The sequence below is a fragment of the Diceros bicornis genome, chromosome 1 (assembly GCF_020826845.1).
Source record: "Diceros bicornis minor isolate mBicDic1 chromosome 1, mDicBic1.mat.cur, whole genome shotgun sequence".
NCBI lineage: Eukaryota > Metazoa > Chordata > Mammalia > Perissodactyla > Rhinocerotidae > Diceros > Diceros bicornis.
Window position 1 is genome coordinate 91541872 of NC_080740.1, and position 24151 is coordinate 91566022.

The window sequence follows — 24151 nt, forward strand, 5'->3', positions numbered from 1 at the left end:
TGGGCTCCCTGCCTGTGTGAGGCTACAGACTATGCTCAGTAATCATGCAGGGCTCTAGGCTAGACTCTGCTGCTGGGCAAGGCTATAGGCTAGGCTCTGTGGCTGGGTGGTGCTATAGGCTGTGCTCCAACGCTGCCTGGGGTCACTGTTCAGGATCCCTAATTGAGCAGGCCTGGAGGATATGCTCAGCAGTTAAGCAGGGCTGCTGACTTGCTTCCCTGCCTGGGAAGGCCATAAAGTGGGCTCCACAGCTACCCAGGGTCACTGCTTCCTGGTCAGGCAGGGCTGCAGGCCAAGTTCAGCAGTTGGGCAGGGCTGTTAATTTGCTTTCCTGCCTGGGCAAGCTGTAGAATGAGTGCCACAACTTCCTGGGGTCTCTGGAAGGACTTCCTGGTTTGGTGGGGTGCGAGGCTTTGCTCAACAGTTGGGTGGGGCTGCTGACTTGCTTCCATGTCTGAGCAGGGCAGTAGAATGAATTCTGCAGCAAGGATGGCCCACTGAGTGGGGACACAAAATAGGTAGAAATTCCAATAGAGCTCACTGGCTAGACAGGGCCACCAGCTCAGCTCTGCAGATGGCCAGAGCCACTGCCTGAAATCTCTGCTTGGATGCTGCCACCAGTAGGAAGATGGTATGTGCTCTCTTTTTCCCACTGGAGAAACTAGGCCCAAGGTGACCTTCACAGTGCCATGCTGTGCCAGCGTTATGGAGGAACAACGTGGTCAAAGTGAAACTGCTCCTCTTACCCTTCTAATGCATTTTTTCTTTTTTTGGGGGGGGGGGGCGGTGTCTAAAGGGGTGCTTCAGCTTTACCCCAGGTTCTGGAATTTTCACAGAGGCATCTTGTTTAATAGTTGCTAGATGGTCTTTATGTGAGGAGACTGAAGTTGGGGACTACCTATCCTGCCATCTTGCTAAAGACTATCGCTTCATAGTTTAACTTGCATTTCCCTAACGACTAATGATGTTATTTGTGCTTATTTATCATCCTTATATCCTCTATGATGATATGTGTGTTAAAACCTTTTGTTTACTTTTTTTTTTAAGCTGAGTTGTTTGTTTTCTTGCTAATGAATGAATTTTGAAGCATTCTTTTTGCTTTCTTGATATGTCTTTTATTGGATAGGTGATCTGGCAAGATATTTTTTTCTTCTGTGACTTGACTTTTTATTCCCTTAATAACATCTTTTGATGAGCAGAATTTCTAATCTTGGTAAATTCCAACTTTGCGATTCATTCTTACATGAACTGTGCTTTTGATATCTAATTTAAGAAGTCTTTTCCTAATGCAAGTTCTCAAAGATTTTTCACCTATGTTTTCTTCTACAGTTTTATACTTTACATTTAGGGCTATGATCCATTTTGAGTTAATTTTTACATATGGAATGAGATATGGGTCAACAATCATATTTTTGCATGTGGATATCCAGTTGTTCCAGTGCTATTTGTTGAAAAGGCTATTCTTTTCTCCACTGTCCTGACTTTGTGCTATTGTCAAAAATAAGTTGTCCTTATATGTATGGGTCCATTTCCAAACTTTCTATTCTGTTCCATTGATCCCATCGTTATGCTCCTACCATTCTCTTTTGTTTACTGTAGCTTTATGATGAGTCTTGAAATTATATAGTGATATCCTCCAGCTGTGATCTTTTTTCAAGTTTTTTGGCTATTTTCAGTCTTTTGCATGTCTATGTGAATTTTATAATCTATTTGTCAAATTCTACAAAAAAACCAGCTGGAATTTTGATTGGGATTGTGTTTAATCATCAGTTGGGGGAGAATTGATATCTTTTTTTTTTTTTTTTTTGTGAGGAAGATCAGCCCTGAGCTAACATCCATGCTAATCCTCCTCTTTTTGCTAAGGAAGACCAGCTCTGAGCTAACATCTATTGCCAATCCTCCTCCTTTTTTTTCCCCAAAGCCCCAGTAGATAGTTGTATGTCATAGGTGCACATCCTTCTAGTTGCTGTATGTGGGACGTGGCCTCAGCATGGACGGAGAAGCGGTGCGTTGGTGCGCACCCAGGATCCGAACCCAGGCTGCCAGTAGCGGAGCACACGCGCTTAGCCGCTAAGCGACAGGGCTGGCCCGAGAATTGATATCTTAACAATATTGAGTCTTCTGGCCCATGAACAAGTGTATCTCTACATTTATTTAGGTATCCTTTAATTTCTCAGTGATATTTTGAATTTTCAGTGAATAGACATTTCATATCTTTTGTTATATACATTTCTAAGCATTTTATATTTTTTATTTTATTGATGTCACATTGGTTTATAACATTATATAAATTTCAGGTGTACATCATTATATACAAAAGAGACTACATCAAACTAAAAAGCTTCTGCATGGCAAAGGAAACCATCAACAAAACAAAAAGATAACTCACCAACAGGGAGAAAATATTTGCAAGTCATATATCTGATAAAGGTTTAATATCCAAAATAAATGAAGAACTCATACAATTCAACAATAAAAAAATGAACAATCCAAATAAAAAGTGGGCAGAGGATATGAACAGACATTTTCCCAAAGCATTTATATTTTTGATGCTAATGTAAATAGCACTGTTTTTTCTATTTCAATTTCTGTTGTTCATAGAATATAGGAATACAATTAATTTTGAGGACTCTTGTCAACTACAGTTTTGGTCAAAGTAAGAGCAAGGAAAAAGTAGTTCCCACAAATAAAAAGACAACAGAAGTGGTAAGATCCAGTGAGGCTTGATAGTTGATGAAAACCAAGGCTAAAACTTCAGAATGGTGGTGCCCTCAAGAGTTATGCTAGAGAGATTGTCCTGCTGAGAAAATATAATTAAAACTTAAGAACAAATGAGATATGCATCATAGTTGGTTTTTTCCAACAGGAAGTTCATATTTTATGAAAACTTTGAGGCAAAGTTTTAGAATTAGCTTCGTTTCCCAAATCTCCCTTCCTCTTTATCCATAACTGGATGTTCCTGTCTGGTCTCAGCAGTATCACATTGCACTTTGGGGCAATATGCATCCCAGTAACCCCAGGCTGGAGGCCTGTATGGAGAAGATCTCCACGGCCACCACGGCCTTCCCTGTGGTGCTCTGGTAGGTGGGCAGGAAGGACACCCAGATGCTACAGAAGACCAGCATGCTGAATGTGAGGAACTTGGGCTCATTGAAGGTGTCGGGGAGGTTCCTGGCTGCAAAAGCAATAGAGAAGCTGACCAAGGCCAGGACACCCATGTAGCCCAGGACCCAGTAGAAGGCCGTGGCTGAGCCCTCATTACACCCTATGATGATAAGTGCAGGTTCAGAGTGTGGGTCTGTGTCTGGAAAGGAGAGAGAGCTCACCAGCCACACCCCACAGAGCATCATTTAGACCAGGGAGCTGATGAGAATGAAAGAGTTAGAAGCTCTGGGCCCTGTGCAGTGCCTGATCCTGCTCTCTGGTCTTGTGGCCTTAAAGGCCAGAACCACAGTGATGGTCTTTGACAAAATGGTGGAAAGAGCTATTGTGAATACAATTCCAAAGGTTGTTTGTCAGAGGAGGCAGGTCACCCTGGTAGGATGACCAAAGAAGAGCAAGGAGCAGAGGAAGCAGAGGGTCAGGGAGATGAGGAGAATACAGCTGAGGGACCGATTGTTGGCTTTGGCGATGGGAGTGTCCTGATGCCTCACAAAGACCCCCAGAACTAGAACTGTGAGGAGAGAGAAGGAAAGAGCTGCACAGGCCAAGGTCATTCCCAAGAATTCTTCTATGGCCAGGAAGGTGGTGGCCTTGGGGAGGCAGCGATCTCTCTCCTTGTTTGGGTACTGGTCCTCTGGGCACTTCTCACGCTGGCCGATGCCTGAAAGGAACAGGAGGAGCACAGCAGGAAGAGATTCAGAAATAGTGTTCTAATTCCAGCTGAACATCCCAGTTCTAACATCTAATATTTGTGTAGATTCTTCTCAGCTTCTACTTTCTTTCACACACATATCCTCATTTGTTTTATTTTTAACTACACTTTCGAGATATTTGTATATTCACAAGCAGTTGTATGAAATAATAATGGAGAGATCCTGTGTACCTTTTAACCAGTTTCCTCCAATGGTAACTAACATCTTGCAAAACTACAGCACAAGATCACAACCAGATATTGACATTTATAATCAAGATACAGAACGTGTCCATCACTACAAGGATTCTTTATATTGCCCTTTTATGTTCATACCCACTTCCCTCCTGCTCCCACTTCTTCTTAACCTCTGACTACCACTAATCTGTTCTGTATTTCTGTGTTTGTCATTGCAAGAGTATTACAGAAACAGAACCATACAGTACTCAAGCTTTTGGCTTTGACATTTTTCACTCACTATAATTCCCTGAAGATTCATCTAGGTTGTTGCATGTATCATAATTCATTCCTTTTTATTGCTGAGTATCATTGCATGATATGGATATACATTTTGTTTATTCACTCTTTGAAGGACATCTGGGTTGGTTCCAGTTTGGGGCTATTAAAACTAAAACTACTTTAAACATGATTTTATGGGAACATAAGTCTTCATGTCTTGGGATAAATGCACAGGAGTGTAATTGCTAGGTGATATGCTTATTGCATGGTTAGTGTTTTACAAAGCTTCCAAATTGTTTTCAAGAGTGACCATACCATTTTACATTGCTATGGTCAATCTATGAATGCTTAAGTTTCTCCACATCCTCGATAGTATTTAATGTTGTCATTATTTTTATTTTAGTCATTATTATAGGTGTGTAGTGATATCTCCTTGTGACCTTAATTTGCATTTCCCTAATGGCTACTGATTTTGAACATATTTTCCTGTGCTTATTTGCTGTCTGTATACCATCTTTGGTCTGTCCATGTCTTTGCCCATTTTCTAATTGGGTTGTTTGGTTTTTTCACTGTTGACTTTTATAAGTTCTTTATATATTCTCGATAGTAGTCTTTTGTCTGATATGTGGTATGAAAATATTTTTTCCCATTCTGTAGTGAGTACTTTCATCCTCTTCATCTATGCTTTTGTAGAGCAAAAGTTTTTTAATTTAATGAGATCCAATTTATCAATGTTTCCTTCTATGTATGGTGCTTTTGGTGTTAAGTTCAAGTACTCTTTATGTAGCTCTATATTCTAAATATTTTATCCCTTTTTTTAGTAAAAGCTTCATAATTGTGCATTTTACATCTAAGTCTGTGGTCCATTTTGCTTTAATTTTTGCATAAAGTGTGAGATTTAGGTTCAAGTTCATTTTGGGTTTTGGCCTATGGATGTCTAATTGCTCCAGCGCCTTTTCTTGAAAAGCCTATCCTTCTTCCATTGAATTACTTGGCACCTTTGCACTAGTGGGGCATATGTATTTGGGTGTATTTCTGTGTCCCTTATTCTGTTCCATTGGTCTATATGTCTATTCCTCTGCCAATACCAAACTATTCTGGTTACTGTAGCTATATAATAGGCTTTAATGTTGGATACAGTGATTTCTCCTACTTTATTTCCACTTTATTCTTCTTTTCCAAGATTGTTTTTTCTATTGTAGGGCCCACATCTTTCCATGTCTAAGTTAGAATAAGCTTGTCTACATCTAAAAATAAAACCCTACTGGGATTTTGATAGGAATCTCCTTCAGCCCACATACAAATTTGGGGAGTATTGACACCTTTACTATGTTGAGTCTTCTAATCCATCAACGCAGTATGCCTCTCCATTTTTTGTGCCTTCTTGTATTTCTTTCATCAGAATATTGCAATTTTGAGCATATGGATCCTACATATTTTTAAAAATTTACCTAATTAATTTTTTTTGGAGTGATTATAAATGGTATTATATTTTTAATTTTGGTTTTCTCATGTTTATTGTTAATGTACAGAGATTTGATCAATTTTTGTGTGTTCATCTTGTATCCTGAAAACCTTGTATCCTGAACTCATTAGTTCTAGGTTTTTGTTGATTCCTTGGGATTGTTTATGTAGACAATCATGTGTCATCTGAAAATAGGGACAGTTTCATTTTTTCCTTTCTAATACATATGCCTTTTATTTCTTTTTATTACTCATTGCAGTTGCCAGATCTTCTGATAATATGTTGAATAAGAGTGGTGAGAGTAGTCATCTTTCCTTGTTCCTGATCTCAGAGAGAAAGCATTCAATCTTTCACCATGTTTAGACTTTTTAAGATGGTGTCATTTCCTTAAATTTGGGTTTTTCTAAAGAACTTTTAGAGGAAGTTCCTTAACCTGCACATCTTGTGAGATGAGGAAAGGGACATCTCTTCATCTCACACAGTTCATATTTCCCAAGCTATGTTGACACCAGCCTGTCTGTACTCTCTGCCTGACATACTCTCTGGTCTATTCTATTGGTTTTGCCTGAGTTCTGTAAGTCAGGATCTCCTCAGAAAGACCTGGACCCACAAGGTATAGACAACTTTCAGACTATTCTGTTTCTGTTGCAGTGTAAGAAAAGAGAACGGGGCCGGCTCCGTGGCTTAGCGGTTAAATGCGCGCGCTCCACTACTGGAGGCCTGGGTTGGGATCCTGGGCGCGCACCGACACACTGCTTCTCTGGCCATACTGAGGCCGCGTCCCACATACAGCAACTAGAAGGATGTGCAACTATAACATACAACTATCTACTGGGGCTTTGGGGAAAAAAAAAAGAAGGAGGATTGGCAATAAATGTTAGCTCAGAGCCAGTCTTCCTCAGCAAAAAGAGGAGGATTAGCACAGATGTTAGCTCAGGGCTGATCTTCCTCACAAAAAAAAAAAGAAAAGAAAAGAAAAGAGAACGGTTTCTTTCCCAACCCTTACCTGTCTTGTTGGAAATCTCCCCCAATGGGCACAGGACACAGTCAAAGCAGCAGATGGGCTCCATGTCCCAAACAGTTTTCCTAAATCCAGGGCCACAGCTTGGAGAATACTCAGAGACGGCAGTCTGAGCAGTAACAGGAAAAGAAAGTTCATGAGGGATTTAAATAACACACGTATGAAATTTATTCCTGATATATGTTCAGAAGAACAGGGAAATTGGAAACCAACTAATGTCAGTCAGTGTTGATGGTAATTGGAGAACTTAACGCAAGGTACCTGTGTGTGTTCAAATTGTACAGATGTGATGGAAGAGCCTACAGGACAGAATATTGTGTCAGGAAGTGATTGTAAATTACATCTAAATAAGTAGTGATTCAATGGCCAATAAGACTACTGTAAAATTTTTAGTGAATTATAAAAGGACATTAATAATTTATTGGCTCACACACAGACCCAATCTTTGTGACTGTTCAATTTGGTTTGACATTTTATTATAGTAAGTTTCAAATATTCCAATATTTTGAAACTTACACTTGCACAAATATTCTTTGCTTTGTATATTAATAGTTTCTTTTTAAAGACAGCAAACATTGTTTTATTCATACAAGTGGTATACAGATTGAGGTAAAGAGACAGAAAATTATCATTAGATTTATTCCACTTCCTCTTCTTTTGAGGATTTATATTTATGTAGATTCTAACCTTTTGGCCATAAATCCATGTCCACTCTATCACCTCTTCATGGATGGTGAACTCTTGATCCATTGGTGCTCTGGGGATAAACTGTCCCACTTTTACCATAACTTCAGTATTATTGATGAAAGTAACATAGTTCAAAATATCATATTTTGCCTCAGGTTTTTTTTCCTCATCTATAAACACATGGTCACCCACGCTATTCTTGAAACTTACGTTCTTCAGAAAGGCGTGGAGCTGACTGGAAAGAGAAGTCTTGATTATGGCTTTGCTCAGTCAAGGGGGATCAGAGCAGTATGATCTCTAAGAGGCTTAGATTTGTGGGTCCCTGTGAGCTGAGGTTTGGAGCAGTTTTAGAAACTCAGAAGTCTCTGCACCAGGAAGGTTCCTTAGGTGACTCACTATTGGAATCTTGTAGGCCTCATTCACTGATTCCAGGATTGGGACAACCTCAGGAGTAGAGAATGTTATTTTGAGACAAACTCGAATTTTAAACTAGTTTAACCATGGAGTTATGAGACTGTAAAGAAGGAAGTAGCCCTAGAGGTCATCTAGGCCAAGACCATAATTTGAGGAAATGGAGATTCAGAGATATTTAGTGACTCATCCAATATCAAACATTTTTAGTAGCATATCTAAGACAAAACCAGTTCATCTCCTCCATGTCCTCACCCCTTCCACTGATAGAATTATCTGCTCTATGCTCAGGGCTTAGAACACTAGAGGACAGAGAGAGGTCATCACTGAATATTTGTGGAATGAGTGATTTATGGTGTTTCCTAATCCAGTGCTCTTTCCTCTGTACTTCTTTTGATTCTTTTGGCTGAGGTAACAGAAATTCACATTAGCTAGCTTAAACAAAAAGGAGACCCTATTATAAATCTGATGGAGTGTCCCATAGATCCAAAGGCAGGGATCACAATGCCATCAAGACTCTCTCTACCAATCTCTTATCTCTACTTTTTTTCTGAATATTCTTTAAATTTCCTTATTACAAGTTTGGCTCTTTCTGTCTTTCAGACTACCTGTTGGATTATGGATGCACATAGCTCCTGTATTTACACCTTCTCCATTACAGAGATTGACCTGACTGATGGGAGTTTCAATCCTAATTTGAAATTCCTACTAGAGGGACTTCTATTGATGCAGATTGGTGAGTTGTCTTCCCCTACACCAAGTGGAGTCAAACTGTACCAACACAGTCAACGTAACCATTGGGGAAATGCAATTATAGGTGTCCAATAAACCACAATGTACCCCAACCCTAAAAGAATGAAGCTCTAGTGTGTGTGGTGTGCACATCACTGGGTATGCTCACGTCACATCTCCAGAGGACAGGGGCATGAAGCAGGTGCTCACATGTATGAAATGAATTAGGCATTAAAACCAATGAAGTAAACTATCCTATTGACCCACAAAAAACATCCAGTTGCCGGAGATGCATTAGAAATGTTCAACTAGATGTTTTATATGGGATCAGAATTACTTCAGAGCTAAGGCAAATGTGTCATCTTCTCTATGAAGGAAGTCTTTGGAAGGCTTGTCCTGATGTATGAGATATCAGGTACTTTCTCTCCAACAAGATAGGGCTATTTTTTGCTATCTACAGCTTCATATGGATATTACTAGGGCCTCACTGAACTGCATTCTAAGTAATGTGTGAGACAAAAACCATAGAACCCCTGCAAAATATAGCCATGTCCCACTTTCATGATTGCTTCAAAATGACTAGCTGAAGCTGAATTTACACTGAAATTACATCTTGCTGCTCATATAGATATTTTGTACTCTGGGAGGGGAGGAAAGCTCTATTAATCATCAGGCAAAGCAACATCTTTCCTGAGATGTTGACACTGGGCAGAAGTGAGAAAGTCATGGCTAAGATTGAGCAGGTTATTTTTAGAAGAGAAATCTGGCATTTTCAAAATAAATCACAAAGAACCCAGGTGGTCCCAGCTCTTAGCTAGGTCTAATGACTAGGGACCCCATTTCTAAGGAAATCTTACCTTCAAATGATGAGGCATTTGGTTGCCTTCAACTCCTATTGAGTCTACTTCTGATCTGATTAGGAACATGTCATGCAGAGCGCAGGCCACAGCATACACAGCATTTTAAACAATGTAACCACAAGCAGACATGGTCACTTCAAAATACTGCAGGGGAAGCATGTCCAAAGAAGCATTTGGGGAGCATTCCTCTTGCTCCAGTGGTGTAGCCACCTCTGAGCACTCAAAAGCCAAGTACCAAAAACTCTAAAGAAAAATGTTTTCTGGATATTTAGAAGGATTGACTCTCTTGAGGAATGTCCCAAATCTGGGAATATCTCATCAGGTAAGATGAGAGAATATCAGAGATGCATGAAAGGTATAACCATGATGAAATGTGGGTCTCACAATAATATCCCAATGAGGGGAGATGATCCACACCTTTGTAGGTATCAAGGTAACAGGCTATGAATATCTCATGATCATCAGGGAATCTGTATCTCCATGAATGACAATCACTGTAGCTCATGATTCTATGAGCTTAATCATGGGATTACCAAAGGCCTCCTCATGTTGTCTCTCATGGACAGGGATCTTCTCTGAAAAAGCTACACAGATTCCATTCTTGACCATTTCTGCTCTCAGATCTGACAGAAACTTTTCACTTCTCATATCATTGGAGGCAGCAAGTCCTACCCAGATCCATCCAAAATGCAGCATCAGTTGCACCATTCCCCAGGGCAAGGAAGAGTCCTTGGGGGCCATCTGATAAAGGGATGGATACTGAACTTCGTCACTCAGAATGGAATAAAATGGGCCATAGGTAACCTGAATGGAAGGAAACACACTCTATTTTGGATTTAAAATAAAAAGAATTTGATTGTAATGAGGTAAAAGCATCCCACATTGGTCTTTCTCATAAATAAATAATAAATATTGTGAAATTCAAAATTAATTAGCCAACAGAGGAGGGGATTCAGGTCACCCTCAAGCCCTGGTCCTTACCTTTCCTCATGGAACTCAAGTGCTGACAGACAGAATGCCCTGATGTTACTAGTGTTTGCTACAGTTCATGTGAAAATGGGCCAGGTTGACTTAATGTATCTTGGTTTCCTCCTTGTATTTTTACTTTTACATCTAACTTCCTCAAACTCTTCCTCAAAGAGAGAGACCTACGATTTGTGGTCATGTCTTAACTGTGCTATTTAATGGGAAATGTATCAATTCAATTTGTTTCTCTCACATGTTGGAGGCTCTGAACTGCCATCGCCTGTGGCAACTTATAGAGCACAAATAGTGCCTCCATCTGAAGAGACAGGGGTGATGTGTTCCCTCTAATACTAAGTGCTGACTTGGCCTGCCTTTGGAAGCTGTAATTGGGGATGGTTGGATCCCCTCCAGAAAGCCACCTCAGGGAGCTCTCTGAGGTCCTAACATCACTGTGATGGGCATTGTAGATATGGAATCCCAGAGAAGTGTTGGGCAAAAGATCAGGGTCCCTGTTGATCTCCTCCACAGCAAATTCTAGAACCAGAGCCTGCTGGTACTGTTTGTGAAGCCACCTGCAGGGAAAGGAGAGAGTCACCAATCCACTCTGAACTTTCAAGGAACTGTTCCTTGTTTTTTTTTTCAGAGCAGTTTTAGGTTCACAGCAAAATTAAGTAGAGAGTACAAAGAGTTCTCATATACCCCCTGACCCTACACATGCCTAGCCTCCCCCACCATCAACATCCCATTACCAGGGTGGAACATTTGTTATAATGAATGAACCTACATTGACATGTCATTATCACCCAAAGTCCATAATTTACATTAGTGGTCACTCTCGGTGTTGGACATTCTCTGGGTTTTAACAAATGTATAACGACATGTATCCATTATTATAGTATCATACGGAATAGTTTCACTGTCTTAAAAATCCTCCATGCTCTACCTATTCATCTGCCCCTCCCCCCAACCACTGATCTTTTTACTGTCTCCATAGCTTTGCCTTTTCAAGAATGTCACGTAGTTGGAATCACACAGTATGTAGCCTTATTCAGATTGGGTTCTTTCACTTAGTAATACTCATTTAAGGTTGCTCCATCTTTATTCATGTCTTGATAGCTCATTTCTTTTTATTGTTTAATAATATTCCATTATCTGGATGTACCACAGTTTATTTATCCAATCACCTACTGAAGGACATCTAGGTTGCTTCCAAGTTTTGGCAATTATTAATAAAGATGCTATAAACATCCATGTGCAGGTTTTTGTGGAGATAAGTTTTCGACACTTTTGAGCATGATTGCTGGATTGTATGATAAAAGTAGGTTTACTTTTGTAGGAAACTGCTAAACTGTCTTCCAAAGTAGCTGTACCATTTTGCATTCCCATCAGAAATGTGTGAGCCTACCTATTGCTCCACATCCTTGACAGCATTTGCCAATTAGAAAAAGACTTCCTCAGACTAGGAAGCTCCAGGCCCTTGTTACTCCACGGACACACCAAGTAAACAAAAATATACCAAAATAGATTTCTGAGAACTCTAGAAACCAGTTAAGAAGCTGCAGCTACCAAGTGAATGCCTAATCAAGAAAAAGCATTACTCAAATTGGTAGAAAATTTTGTAGCATTTTGCTCATCTCTTACTAACCTCCACTCCAGAATAGTGTGGTGTGGTTTGGAGGAGGCTACCCAATTCCTGATTCCTTTCTCAGAATGGAAGAAAAAGACTAGAACTTGATTGCAGTGTTCTGGTTTGCCTGGGTACTTGAGGGACTGGTTTCTAATTTGCCTGACTTGGCGCACTGATGGGAATCATAGAATAGTTTGGATACCAGGTTAGAGGCTGCTGAAAGCAGTCGTAGGCACATAGCATGTTAGAACTGCATTGGGTTCTCTGGGCAGATCCCTGGGCACCTGGGGGTAAGAGATTACAGGTGGAGGAATGCAATAGAAATCCAAGGCTTCTAAGAAGAAGCAGGGATGAGACTCTTAGAGAAATTAAGACATTTAAAAGCAGCCATATTATGGGGAACTGGAATAACATATGCACTGGCCCAGGGAAGACAAATCCTCAGAAAAGGTTTTGGAAAACCTGGGCCTTTAAGATGTACTAATTGCTGAAGATCTTCCCCTGCACAAAGCAAGTCCATAAAGACTGGAAGAGGTGGCTGTTTTTTCAAATTCTTAAATCTCAGCAAAAGATCACAAGGCATACAAAGAGACAGAGACACATGGCCTAGTCAAAAGAATAATTAAATCTTCAGAAATAAACCCTAAAGAAATGCAGGCTTCTGACTTACTTGACAAAGAACTTAAGACAACTCTTAAATTAAGAGTTTAAGAGCGTGTCTTAAATATGCTCAATGAGAACACCGACAGACATGGGCAGACAACTAAATGAAATCAGGAAAACAATGCTTGAGCAAAATAAGAATACCAACGAAGAGGTAGAAACTATAAAAAAGAACCAAACAGAAATTCTGGAGCTAAAAAATACAATAACTGAAATAAATGTAAAATTCATAGAGAAGTTCAACAGAAGACTTGATCAGAAAGAAGAAAGACTCTGTCAACCTGAAAACAATTAATTTGAAATTATCAAGTTGGAAGAGCAAAAAGAATGAAATAAAGTGAACAGAGCCTAAAGGACTTATGGGACATCACCAAGTGGACCAATATACACACATAGGAGTCCCAGAAGGAGAAGAGAGAAAGGAACAGAGAGCTTATTTGAATAAATAATGGTCAGAAACTTTCAAAATTTGAGAGAATAAATGAATATTCAAATACAAGAAACTCAACACACTCCAAGTAATAGATACATTACAATCAAACTGTCAAAAATCAAAGAAAAAGAGAGAATCTTGAAAGCAGCAGAGAAAATTGACTGGTTATGTACAAGGGGGCCTCTATAAGATAACTGGTGGATATATCAGCAGAAACCTTACAGGCCAGAAGGCAGAGGGATGATATATTTAAAGTGCCAGGGGAAAACTATCAACCAAGAATAATACATCTGGCAAAACTTACCTTCAAAAATGAGGAGAAATTATAATTTTCCCAGATAAAAAGTGAGGGAGTTCATTACCACTAGAGCTGCCCTACAAGAAATGTTAAAGGGAGTCCTTCAAGTTGAAACAAAAGTATACTAGACAGTAACTTGAAGCCATACAGAAATATAAATTTCTCCAGTAAAGGTAAATATATGGATAAATAAAAAACCTATATTATTATAATTTTGTTTTATAACTTCACTTTTAATTAGTTTATAGGATTTAAAAGACAAAAACATTAAACATATCTATAAAGCTATTTTATGGGTATGCAATATATGAAGATGTAATTTATGCCATCAATAACATAAAATAAGGGTGGAGCAGTAAAGAGGTAGTTTTTGAATTTGACTGAAGTTAAGTTATCAGTTTAAAATAGACTGTTAAAATTTTAAGATGTTTTATATAATCCCCATAGTAACCACAAGAAGAATATCTATAGAATATACACAAAAGAAAATGTGAAGAGAATCAAAGCATGTCACTATAAAAAAAATCAACTAAACACAAAGACAGGCAGTAAGGGAGAAAAAGAGACAAAAAAGGTATAAGACCTACAGAAAACAATTAAAATGGCAAGAGTAAGTGCTCCTCTATAAGTAATTACTTTAAATGTAAATGGATTAAACTCTCCAATCAAGAGACATAGATTGGTTGAATGGATCCAATTATATGCTATCTACAAGAGAGTAGCTTTAGATACAAGTACATACAAAGGCTGAAAGTGAAAGGATGGAAAAAGATAATCCATGCAAATAGTAACCAAAAGAGAGTGGATATGAATAAACTAATATCAGATTAAATACATTTTAAGTCAAAAACTATTTTACAAGAGACAAAGGACATTACATAATGATAAGAGTCATTCTCCCAAAAGATATAACAATTATAAATATATATGCACCAAACATGAGACCTCCAAATACATGAAGCAAACATTGATAGAACTGAAGAGAGAAATAGATACTAGGAGACTTCAATACCTCATTTTTAACCAGACCGCAGATCAATAAGAAAATAGAAGACTTTGGACAACACTATAAACCAATTGGACCTAACAGACATACACAGAACACTCCACCTAATGACAGCAGAATACACATTCTTCTTAAGTGAACATGGAGCATTTGACAGGATAGACCGCTTGTTAGGCCACCAAACAAGACTTAATAAACTTTAAAAGATTGAAATCATACAAAGTATCATTTCCAATCACAATGGAATGAAACTAGAAATCAATAGCAGAAGGAAAGCTGGAAAATCCACAAATATGTGGAAATTAAACAACACACTCTTAAACAAACAATAAGTCAAAGAAGAAATCACAAAGGAAATTAGACAATATTTTGAGAAAAATAAAAATGAAAACATAGCATACCAAAATTTATAGAATGCAGTGGAAGCAGTACTAAAAGGGAAATTTATAGCTGTAAACACTTACATTAAAAAAGAAGAAAGCTTTCAAATCAACAACCTAACTTGATACCTAAGGAACTAGAAAAAAAGAAAGAAAAAAATAAAGCTACAGCCAGTAGAAGAAAAAAAATAATAAAGATTAAAGCAGAGATAAACAAAATAGAAATTGGAAAAACAAAAGAGTTGGTTCTTTGAAAAGATCAACAAAATTGACAAGTTTTTACCTAGATTGACTAAGAAAAAGGAGAGAACACACAAATAACTAAAACCAAAAATTAAAGAGGGACAGTACAATAGATTTTACAGAAATAAAAAGGATTATAAAAGAATACCATGTATGAGAATAAACTGAGTAACCTAGATGAAATGGATAAATTTCTAGAAACATACAACCTATCCAAACTGAACTAGGGAAAAACAGAAAATCTGAACAGACCTATATCTAGTAAGGTGATTGAATCAGTAATCAAAAACCTCCCAGCAGGAGAGTGACATCAGTAACATGACCAAATAATACAATCCTTGTTCATATCCTCCCTTAACAACAATAATTTGGTATCCATCCGTGGACAGCAGTGCCTGTGTGGGAGCTTTGGGATCCAAGTAGGAGACTGTGAAACTCTGGTGCAGTTCAAGACTGAGGAGAGGGGCCAGCCCTGGTGACCTAGTGGTTAAGTTCAGCATGCTCCATTTTGGCAGCCCAGGTTCACTTCCTGGGCACCAATCTACACCACTCATCTGTCAGTGGCCATGCTGTGGCAGTGGCTGACATATAAAATCGAAAAAAAGAGGAAGATTGGCAACAGATATTAGCTCAGAGTGAATCTTCCTCAGCAAAAAAATACTGAGGAGAGCCATTTTGAGAAGGCAGGCTCACAACCAGGCATCTGACTCACCAACAGTGGTCACAGCTACAGAAATGGATACAGCTCCATACTCCTGAGAACTCGGCTACAGCCCCATTTGGCTTTGAGTCTGTCACCAGTACCATAAGTCAAAGGACCCAGGAGAAGTCATGACCCACCCATGTGTCAGGCAATAGACATATAGACCTCAGTTCTGGCTGTGGACCCTAAAGTGGCCAGTGAACTGACTACAGCTTCTTTCGCTGTGGTTGGGAAGCCACTGGAGGTAAGCCCATGAAACTTGGGCAGACTGTAGATTCTTAATGGGCCCTGTAACTAGGCTCCAGCCTATCCCAGCTGCAGTCTGCAAATAGTCTTCCTGGCACAGGGACCCAGCAGGAGACACTCACATATCCTGTGTCCCCACTACAGATCCAGATTCAGCTCCATACTTCTGAGGACTGAGCTACAGCCCTGTTTGGCTTGGTACTGCCACCAGCACCATATGCCAAGGGACTGGGGAGTAGTCACACCTACCCAGGTAAGAGGCATACAGAACTTGGTCCTGGCTATGGACCCTGAAGTGGCCTGTGATTGTGCTCCAGCCCCTCTCAGCTGTGATCCAGGAGCCTCTTGAGGTAGGCCTGCCAAACTCAGTTGGACAGTAGATTCTGAAACAGCCCTGTAATTGGGCTCCTGTCCCAGTCACATTCCACGAACAGTCTTGCTGGCACAGGGACCCTGCAGGAGACAGTCTCAACTGTGCCCCCCCAGGTCCTGAAAGGGCCCTACCCTAGGCATTGGCCCACTCCCAGCCCCAGTCTGTGAGCAGGCCTGCTGGCACAGGGACTAATCAGGAGGAACTCCTGTCTGCACCTCTGGAGATCCTGAAAGGACCTTATACATGGCTCCAACTTCCTCACAGTCAGTCTGACCATGGTCCTGAGGATCCAAAGACCCAGAAGGAGATACTCCCATCTGCACCCCCAGAGATCCTGAAAAGGCCCTATACTTGGCTCCAGCCCCTCCCAACTGCAGTCCATGAACTCTGCTGGCACAGAGACCCAGCAGGAGACACCCTAGGCTGCCCCCACACAAAGATCCTGAAGGGGCCTATATTTGCCTCCAATTTCATCATAGCTGCAGTCTGCCAGCGTACCTGCTAGCCCAGGGACCCAGTAGGAGACACTTCTGTCTGCTCTCCTGAAGATTCTGAAGGGCCCTAACTCAGTTCCAGCCCCTCCCAGCCACAGTCCACAAGCAGTACTGCTGGTCCAGGGACTAGGTGGAAGACACATCTGCACCTCAGGAAATACAGAAAGGACCCTATACTTGGCTCCAGCCCACCCAGCCACAGTCAGGGACCAGTCTAACCCACCCAGGAACCTGGCAGGAACATGCCCATACATGCCTCCAGAGCTAGGTCTACAGACTTCAGTCTTGGCTGTGGAATCTGAAACATCCCTGGGGCTTGGTTACAGCCTCTCTCAGCCATGGTCCAGGGCCAGTTCTGCCTGTCCATGGACCTACCAGGTGACGAGGCAGCAGCCCTCCCAGGGCTGTCTGAGGATCCAAATGGGGACCCTGAAGTGGACCCTTATCCTAGCACCAACATATAGAACATAAACTACTGAAAGCAGTCCCATCTACTAGGGACCAGAGAGGATCCATACCCACCCAAGCCCCTGGAAACAAGCCCACAAACCATGGACCCCACTGTAGACCTCAAAACTGACTCCAACCCAGCACAACTGTGATTCAGGAGGTAACCCGCTCAGCCCAGGGAACAGACAGGAGATTTTTACCTGCTGAAACCAGTCTGTAAAGACTGAAAGAGGTGTTTTCTCCTTCAAATGCACAGACACCAACATAAGGCTACATAGATCATGAAAAATCAGGCAAATATGACACCACCAAAGGAAACAAATGAATCTCCAGTAACCAACCCCAAATAAATGGAGATATACAATTTACCTGACAAAGAATTCAAAATAATCATCTTAACAAAACTTGATGAGATGCAAGAGAAACAGACAACAAAACAAAATCAGGAAAACAATGCATAAACAAATTAAGTTTAATAAAGAAATAGGAACCATAAAAAAGAACTAAGAAGAAATTCAGGAGCTGAAGAATAAAATGATACAACTGAAAAATTCAGTAAAGAGATTCAACAACAGTTTGATCATGCAGAAGGAAGAATCAGTGAACTCAAAGACAGGTCATTTGAAATTAGCCAGTCAGAGAAACAAAAAGAAAAAAGAACAAAAAGAGTGAAGAAAGCCTACATGAATTATGGGACACCATCAAGTAAATGAACATTTGCATCATGGGAGTCCTGAAAGGAGAAGAGAGAAAGGAAGAGACAGAAAGCTTATTTAATGAAATAATACCTGAAAACTTCCCAAATGGTGGGAAAGAGATGGACATCCAGGTATAGGAAGTTCAAAGAAACTCAAGCAAGAGAAACTCAAAGAAGATTACTCTAAGACACATTATAATCAAAATGTCAAAAGTCGCAAAGAAAGAATTTTGAAAGCAGCAAGAAATAAATGACTCATCACATACAAGGGAGCTCCCATAAGGCTATCAGTGGATTTCTCAACAGAATCAATGCAGCCCAGGAGGGAGAAGGATGATATATTCAAAGTGATGGAAAAAAAACCCTGCCAAACAAAAATATTATATTCTGCAAAACCGTCCTTCAGAAATGAAGGAGAGATAAAAACTAGCCCCAACAAACAAAAACTAAGGAAGTTCATCACCACTAGACCTGCCTTACAAGAAATGCTAAAAGGCGCTCTTCAAGATGAAATAAAAGGACACTAAGTAACAACATGAAAACATGCAAAAGTATAAACTCACTGGTAAAGGTCAATAAACAATCAAATTCAGAATACTGTAATACTGTAATGGTGGTGTATAAATCATTTTATCTCTAATATAAAAGTTAAAAAACCATACTAAAAATAACTATAGCTACAATAATTTGTTAATGGATGCACAATATAAAAAGATGTAAAGTGTGACAGCAATAGCATAAAATGTAGAAGTAGAAGTGAAAGAAAATGTAGAGTTTTCATAAGGTAAGTTGTTGTTAGCTTAAAATAGACTGTTACATCTATAAGATGCTTTATGTAAGCCTCATGGTAACCACAAAGCAAAAACCTATAGTAGATACACAAAAGATTAAAAAAAAAGGGAATAAAAACGTACTGTTACAAAAAAACAAATCACAAAGGAAGACAGTAAGAGAGGAAGAAAACAACACAGGAACTAAAAAAAAAAAAAAAAAAAACCAGTCAGAAAACAATTAACTAAATGGCAATCATAAGGCCTTAACTATCAATAATTACTTTAAACATAAATGGACTAAATTCTCCAATCAAAACACAAAGTGGCTGAATGAATTTAAAAAACAAGATTCAACAATATGCTGCCTACACTTTAGCTTTAACGACACACATAGGTTGAAAGTGAAAAAGTGGAAAAAGACATTCCATGCAAATGGAAACCAAAAGAGAGCAGAGTGGCTATACTTGTATCAGATAAAATAGACTTTCAGTCAAAATCAGTCACAAGAGGCAAAGAAGGTCACTATATAGTAATAAAGAGGTCAAATCATCAGGAGGATATAACAATTGTAAATATATATGCACCCAACATTGTAGCACCTAAATATTTAAAGCAAATATTAACAGATCTGAAAGGAGAAATAGACCTTAATACAATAATAGTAGAAGACCTCAATATACCACTTTCAACACTGGGTATCATCCAGGCAGAAAATTAATAAGGAAACAATGGATGTGAATAACACTATAGACCAAATGGACCTCACAGACATATACAGAACATTCCATCCAACAGCACCAGAGTAGACATTCTTCTGAAGCTCACATGGAATATTATCTAGGATAGATCATATGTTGGGCCACAAAGTAATCCTTAACAAATTCAGGAAGATGGAAATCACATCTACTATCCTTTCTAACTACAATGGTATGGAACTAGTAATCAATAACAGGAGGAAAAATGAATAATTCACAAACGTGGAAATTAAACCACACACTCCTGAACAACAAATTGGTCAAAGAAGATATCAAAAGAGAAATAAAAAAGTATCTTGAAACATATGAAAACAAAAACAAAACAAACTAAAACTTATAGGATGCAACAAAAGCCGTTCTAAGAGGGATGTTTATAACACTAAACACCTACATTTCCCGTGGTGTAGCGGTTAAGTGCGCACGCTCTGCTGCTGGCGGCCCAGGTTCGGATCCCGGGCGTGCACGTACGCACCGCTTGTCTGGCCATGCTGAGGCCGCGTCCCACATACAGCAACTAGAAGGCTGTGCAACTATGACATACAACTATCTACTGGGGCTTTGGGGGAAAAAATAAAGAAAGAAAGAAAGAAAGAAAGATCTCAAATAAATAACCTATCTTTACTCTTCAAAGAACTCGGGAAAGAAGAACAATCTAAGCCCAAAGTTAGCAAAAGAAAGGAAAAAGTAAGGTTAGAGGAGGAATAAAAAGTGACTAGAAAGACAACAAAAGAATTAATGAAACTAAGCATCGGTATTTTGAAAAGATAAACAAAATTGACAAACCTTTAGCTACACTAAACAAAAGAAATTATTATTGATAATAATTATAAATGATAGAGGAGACCTTACAACTGAGACCACAGAAATACAAAGGATCAAAAGAGGCTACCATAAACAATTATATGCCAACAAATTTGATACCCTAGAAGAAATTAATAAATTCCTAGAAACATACAACCTACCAAGATTGAATCATGAAGAAACAGAAAATCTGAAGGGCAAATTATGAGAAAGGAAGCGGAATCCGTAATAAAAACCTCCCGACAAAGCCCAAGACCAGATGGTTTCACTGGTGAATTATATCAGACATTTAAAGAAGAATTGGTGCCAATCCTTCTAAAACACTTCCAAAAAACTGAAGAAGAAAGAACACTCCAAAACATATTTATGAGGCCAGCATCACCCTGATTCCAAAGCCAGATAAGGACACTACAAGAAAAGAAAACTACAGGCCAATATCCCTGATGAATATATATGCAAAAATTTTCAGTAAAATACTAGCAAACTGAATTCAACAGTTCATTAAAAAGATCATACACCATGATCAAGTGGAATTCATCCCTGGGATGCAAGGATAATTCAACATATGCAAATCAATAAATGAGATAACACCACATTAATAGAACGAAACATAGAAATTATATGACCATATCAACAGATGCAAAAAGCATTTGACAAAATTTAACATCCTTTCATGATACAAGCTCTCAACAAATTGGGTACAGAAGGAACATACTTCAACATAATAAAGGCTATACAGGACAAACCCACAGCTAACATCATACTCAACAGTGAAAGGCTGAAAACTTTTCTTCTAAAATCAGAAACAAGACAAGAGTGCCCTCTCTTACCACTCCTATTCAACATAGTACTGGAAATCCTAACCAGAATAATTAGGCAAGAAAAAGGAATAAAAGGTAATAAAATCAGAAATGAAGAAATAAAATTGTCCTTGCTTGCAGATGTCATGATTTTATACACAGAAAACCCTAAAGACTCCACCAAAAAACTGTTAGAACTAGTAAACAAATACAGTAAAGTTGCAGGATACAAAATAAACATACAAAAATCCATTGCATTGCTATACACTAACAATGAAATAGCTGAAAAAGAAAACAATCCCACTTATAGTAGCATGAAAAATGATTAAATACCTGGGAATAAATTTTGCCAAGGAGTGGAAAGATCTATACACTGAAAACTAAATAATATTGATGAAAGAAATTGAAGAAGACACAAATGAAAAGATACCCCATGTTCATGAATTGGAAGAATTAATATTGTTGAAATATCCATACTACCCAAAGTGATCTACAGGGCAATGCCATCCATATCCAAATTCCAATGGCATTTTTCAGAGAAATAGAAAAAAATCTTAAAATTTATATGGAACCACAAAAGACCCTGAATAGCTAAATCAATTTTGAGCAAGAAGAACATAGCTGGAGGCATCATACTAACTGATTTCAAATTATACTAAAAAGCTATAGTAATCAAACAGTAGGATACTAGCATAAAAATAGACAGATGGACCAACGGAACAGAATTGAGAGCCCAGAAATAAACCCATACTTACATGGTCAACTAATTTTTGACAAAGGCATCAAGAATACTCAATGGGAAAAGGACAGTCTCTTCAATAAATGGTGTTGGGAAAACTGGATATCACAAATAAGAATATGAAGTTGTATCTTTGTCTTAACGCCATATACAAAAATGAACTCAAAATGGATTAAAGACTTAAGACCTGAAACCATTAAACTCCTAAAGAAAATGTAGGGGAAAAGCTCTTTGACATTGGTCTTAGCAATGATTTTTTGTATTTGACACCAAAAGCACAGGCAACAAAAGCAAAAATAAACACATGGAACTACATCAAACTAAAATGTTTCTGGACAGCAAAACAAATCATTAAAAAAATGAAAAGACAACCTATGGAATGGGAAAAACTATTTGCAAAGCATTTATTTGATAAGGGATTAATATCCAAAATATATAAGGAACTCATACAACTCAGTAGCAAAAAACCAAATAAGCCAATTTAAAAATGAGCAAAGGACCTGAATAGATATATTTCCAAAGAAGACATACAAAACTTCAATAGATATATGAAAAAGTGCTCAACATCACTAATCATCAAGGAAATGCAAATCAAAAGCCCAATGCAATATCACCTCATACTTGTTAGGGTGGCTATTATCAAAATGTCAAAAGATAAGAGTTGGCAAGGATGTGGAGAGAAGGGAACCCTTATACACTTGGTGGGAATGTAAATTGGTACAGCCATTAGGGAAAACAGTATGGAAGTTCCTCAAAAAATTACAAATAGAACTACCATATGATCCAGCAATCCCACTTCTGAGTATATATCCAAAGGAAAAAAAATTACTATCTCAAAGAGATAGCTGCACTCTCATGTTCAATATTATTCAGCCTTAAAAATGAAGGAAATCTTGCCATTTGCGACAACATAGATAAACCTGGAGGACATTGTGCTAAGTTAAATGAAATAAGCGAGACACAGAAAGACAAATTCTACATGATCTCACTTATATTTGGAATCTAATAAAGTCAAACTCATAGTAACTGAGTATAGAATGATGGTTTCCAGGGGTTAGGGAATGGGGAAAATGGGGAGATGTTGATCAAAGTGTACAAACTTTCAGTTATAAGATGAATCAATTCTAGAGACCTTAATGTACGGCATGGTGACTATAGTTAATAACAATGTATGTATACTTGAAATTTGTTAAGAGAGTAGATCTCAAGTGTTCTCACCATACACACACACACACACACAAAGATAACTATGTGAGGTGACAGATATGTTAATCAGCTTGATTGTTATAACAATTTCACAATGTATACTATATCAAAACATCACATTGTACACCTGAATATATACAATTTTTATTTGTCAATCATACCTCAATAAAGCTGGAAACAATAAAGTAAACAAATAAATCTAAGTATAAACAAAAAACACAAGTACCAGTGGAAAACATGGCAATCCTTACTCAAAATCCAGAAACTCTTTTAGAATATTAATAAATCCATACATGTAAAACTTAAAATATCACAACAAATTTTACATTCATACAGAAACATGAGCAGAGTCTAAATGCAAATAAGAAACTGGGAAAAATATTTTCACTCTATAACACAAAGTGCTAATGTCCATAATATATAAAGAACTCCTGAAAACTGAGAGGAAAACTCTCAATGATATATTAGAAAAAAGTGGGTAAAATACATATTTAATAGAAAAAGTACAAACGGCCCATGAACATATGAAAAAATGCTCAAACTTACTCATGATTTGAGAAATGAAAATTAAAACTACAGTAGGAAAGTATTTCTCACTCATCACACTGGAAAAACAAAGATATGACATCATATCCCATTGACCAGGCTGTAGAGAAACAAGTACACTCATATATTGCTAGTGAGAATGCAAAATCATAAAGTCCCTATGGAGGAGAATTTGGCTCTCTCTCACTAAATTACTTATAAATTTATAATTTGACCCAGTTTTTCTACTTCTAAGGTTCTACCCCAAAGATATCATGGCAAAAATAAGAGATGGCATATGCACAAGGTTATTCATCATAGTATTATTTGTAAAAGCAAAATACTGGAAACAAACTCAACCTTGTTAAATGTGTGATACTACAACCACACAATGGAATATGCATTATGCACCTGAAGAAGGAATTAAGAAAGTCTCTGTAAATTCATATGAATTGATTTTTTAACTGAAATAAGAAAGATGCAGA

The 24151-nt window shown here is 38.3% G+C and overlaps 1 pseudogene; it reads right to left on the reverse strand.

Moving 5' to 3' along the window:
- Positions 1 to 2847: 2847 nt before the first annotated feature.
- The window catches only part of LOC131412380 (vomeronasal type-2 receptor 26-like), a 29855-nt pseudogene continuing 8551 nt past the window's right edge, over positions 2848 to 24151 (reverse strand).